Source organism: Amblyomma americanum, chromosome 3 (genome assembly GCF_052857255.1).
Source record: "Amblyomma americanum isolate KBUSLIRL-KWMA chromosome 3, ASM5285725v1, whole genome shotgun sequence".
In the NCBI taxonomy this organism is placed as follows: Eukaryota; Metazoa; Arthropoda; class Arachnida; order Ixodida; family Ixodidae; genus Amblyomma; species Amblyomma americanum.
Window position 1 is genome coordinate 48,601,874 of NC_135499.1, and position 4,006 is coordinate 48,605,879.

The following is a 4,006-nucleotide window of genomic DNA, read 5'->3' on the forward strand; positions in this document are numbered from 1 at the left end:
GAGGTAGTGGGTTCGGATCCCACCGGCGGCATGGTTGTTTTTTCAGCTGCTTTATAAGTAATTTTCTTTAAAAAAACTAATTGAGTGGCACTAGATATAAAAAAGAAGCATTCCTCTATGCACCTTGATTTCGGTGACTGTTGGTTTCCTTAATATGTTTGTCAAACGAGCCCCTCACTTCATTTGCCTTGTCTGCTAATAGCTTAAAGGGGGTCTCGGTTCTGGCAGTCTTGATGCCATAGGTAGCATAAGAGGGCTCTCGCACAGTTTCCGCCCCCGCCGTTAGATGACGTTCTACGCCACACTTGCGGTATTACAGGACGTGCTACGTCCACCGCTAAGGATGAGGGTGGCGCTGGTGAACACTCTCAAGGTTCGCTTACACGCAAAACATAAATACCCACGAAAGCAGCAGATTAGACAGCCGTCGCCGTAGCTCAGATGGTAAGCGCACCGGACGCCATATTCGGAGGTCGTAAGTTCGGATCCCACCGGCGGCATGGTTGTTTCTTCTGCAGCTTTACAAGAAATTTTCAAAAAAACTAATTGATTGGCACTAGATATAAAAAAAGAAGCATTCCACTATGCACCTTGATTTCGGTGACTGTTGGCTTCCTTAATATGTTTGTCAAACGAGCCCCTCACCTCATTTGCCTTGTCTGCTAATAGCTTAACGGGGGTCTCGGTTCTGGCAGTCTTGATGCCATAGGTAGCATAAGAGGGCTCTCGCACAGTTTCCGCCCTCGCCGTTAGATGACGTTCTACGTCACACTTGCGGTATTAGAGGACGTGCTACGTCCACCGCTATGAACGAGGGTGGCACTGGTGAACAGTCTCAAGGATCGCTTACACGCAAAACATAAATACCCACGAAAGCAGCAGATTAGACAGCCGTCGCCGTAGCTCAGTTGGTAAGCGCACCGGACGCGATATTCGGAGGTCGTGGGTTCGGATCCCACCGGCGGCATGGTTGTTTTTTCAGCTGCTTTATAAGTAATTTTCTTTAAAAAAACTAATTGATTGGCACTAGATATAAAAAAGAAGCATTCCTCTATGCACCTTGATTTCGGTGACTGTTGGCTTCCTTCATATGTTTGTCAAACGAGCCCCTCACTTCATTTGCCTTGTCTGCTAATAGATTAACGAGGGCCTCGGTTCTGGCTGTCTTGATGCCATAGGTAGCATAAGAGGGCTCTCGCACAGTTTCCGCCCTCGCCGTTAGATGACGTTCTACGTCACACTTGCGGTATTACAGGACGTGCTACGTCCACCGCTATGAACGAGGGTGGCACTGGTGAACAGTCTCAAGGTTCGCTTACACGCAAAACATAAATACCCACGAAAGCAGCAGATTAGACAGCCGTCGACGTAGCTCAGTTGGTAAGAGCACCGGACGCGATATTCGGAGGTCGTGGGTTCGGATCCCACCGGCGGCATGGTTGTTTTTTCTGATGCTTTATAAGTAATTTTCAAAAACTAATTGATTGGCACTAGATATAAAAAAAAGCATTCCTCTATGCACCTTGATTTCTGTGACTGTTGGCTTCCTTAATACGTTTGTCAAACGAGCCCCTCACTTCATTTCCCTTGTCTGCTAATAGCTTAAAGGGGGTCTCGGATCTTGAAGTCTTGATGCCATAGGTAGCATAAGAGGGCTCTAGCACAGTTTCCGCCCTCGCCGTTAGATGACGTTCTACGTCACACTTGCGGTATTACAGGACGTGCTACGTCCACCGCTAAGGACGAGGGTGGCGCTTGTGAACACTCTCAAGGTTCGCTTACACGCAAAACATAAATACCCACGAAAGCAGCAGATTAGACAGCCGTCGCCGTAGCTCAGTTGGTAAGCGCACCGGACGCGATATTCGGAGGTCGTGGGTTCGGATCCCACCGGCGGCATGGTTGTTTTTTCAGCTGCTTTATAAGTAATTTTCTTTAAAAAAACTAATTGATTGGCACTAGATATAAAAAAGAAACATTCCTCTATGCACCTTGATTTCGGTGACTGTTGGCTTCCTTCATATGTTTGTCAAACGAGCCCCTCACTTCATTTGCCTTGTCTGCTAATAGCTTAACGGGGGTCTCGGTTCAGGCAGTCTTGATGCCATAGGTAGCATAAGAGGGCTCTCGCACAGTTTCCGCCCTCGCCGTTAGATGATGTTCTATGTCACACTTGCGGTATTACAGGACGTGCTACGTCCACCGATATGTTCGAGGGTGGCGCGGGTGAACACTCTCAAGGTTCGCTTACACGCAAAACATAAATACCCACGAAAGCAGCAGATTAGACAGCCGTCACCGTAGCTCAGTTGGTAAGAGCACCGGACGCGATATTCGGAGGTCGTGGGCTCGGATCCCACCTTCGGCATGGTTGTTTTTTCTGCTGCTTTATAAGTATTTTCTTTAAAAAACTAATTGATTGGCAGTAGATATAAAAAAAGAAGCATTCCCCTATGCACCTTGATTTCGGTGACTGTTGGTTTCCTTATTATGTTTGTCAAACGAGCCCCTCACTTCATTTCCCTTGTCTGCTAATAGCCTAAAGGGGGTCTCGGATCTGGCAGTCTCGATGCCATAGGTAGCATAAGAGGGCTCTCGCACAGTTTCCGCCCTCGCCGTTAGATGACGTTCTACGTCACACTTGCGGTATTAGAGGACGTGCTACGTCCACCGCTATGAACGAGGGTGGCACTGGTGAACAGTCTCAAGGTTCGCTTACACGCAAAACATAAATACCCACGAAAGCAGCAGATTAGACAGCCGTCGACGTAGCTCAGTTGGTAAGAGCACCGGACGCGATATTCGGAGGTCGTGGGTTCGAATCCCACCGGCGGCATGGTTGTTTTTTCTGATGCTTTATAAGTAATTTTCAAAAACTAATTGATTGGCACTAGATATAAAAAAAGCATTCCTCTATGCACCTTGATTTCTGTGACTGTTGGCTTCCTTAATATGTTTGTCAAACGAGCCCCTCACTTCATTTCCCTTGTCTGCTAATAGCTTAAAGGGGGTCTCGGATCTTGAAGTCTTGATGCCATAGGTAGCATAAGAGGGCTCTAGCACAGTTTCCGCCCTCGCCGTTAGATGACGTTCTACGTCACACTTGCGGTATTACAGGACGTGCTACGTCCACCGCTAAGGACGAGGGTGGCGCTTGTGAACACTCTCAAGGTTCGCTTACACGCAAAACATAAATACCCACGAAAGCAGCAGATTAGACAGCCGTCGCCGTAGCTCAGTTGGTAAGCGCACCGGACGCGATATTCGGAGGTCGTGGGTTCGGATCCCACCGGCGGCATGGTTGTTTTTTCAGCTGCTTTATAAGTAATTTTCTTTAAAAAAACTAATTGATTGGCACTAGATATAAAAAAGAAACATTCCTCTATGCACCTTGATTTCGGTGACTGTTGGCTTCCCTCATATGTTTGTCAAACGAGCCCCTCACTTCATTTGCCTTGTCTGCTAATAGCTTAACGGCGGTCTCGGTTCAGGCAGTCTTGATGCCATAGGTAGCATAAGAGGGCTCTCGCACAGTTTCCGCCCTCGCCGTTAGATGATGTTCTATGTCACACTTGCGGTATTACAGGACGTGCTACGTCCACCGCTATGCACGAGGGTGGCGCTGGTGAACACTCTCAAGGTTCGCTTACACGCAAAACATAAATACCCACGAAAGCAGCAGATTAGACAGCCGTCGCCGTAGCTCAGTTGGTAAGAGCACCAGAGGCGATATTCGGAGGTCGTGGGCTCGAATCCCACCGGTGGCATGGTTGTTTTTTCTGCTGTTCTATAACTAATTTTCTTTAAAAAAAGCTAATTGATTGGCACTAGATATAAAAAAAGAAGCATTCCCCTATGCACCTTGATTTCGGTGACTGTTGGCTTCCTTCATATGTTTGTCAAACGAGCCCCTCACTTCATTTGCCTTGTCTGCTAATAGCTTAACGGGGGTCTCGGTTCAGGCAGTCTTGATGCCATAAGTAGCATAAGAGGGCTCTCGCACAGT

The 4,006-nt window shown here is 47.7% G+C and overlaps 1 non-coding gene across 1 annotated transcript; it reads left to right on the forward strand.

Moving 5' to 3' along the window:
- The first annotated feature begins 2,759 nt into the window (after nt 1-2,759).
- On the forward strand, nt 2,760-2,836 carry TRNAS-CGA (transfer RNA serine (anticodon CGA)). Its single transcript has one exon. It is a non-coding gene; the product is annotated as a tRNA-Ser (tRNA).
- Nucleotides 2,837-4,006: the final 1,170 nt, after the last annotated feature.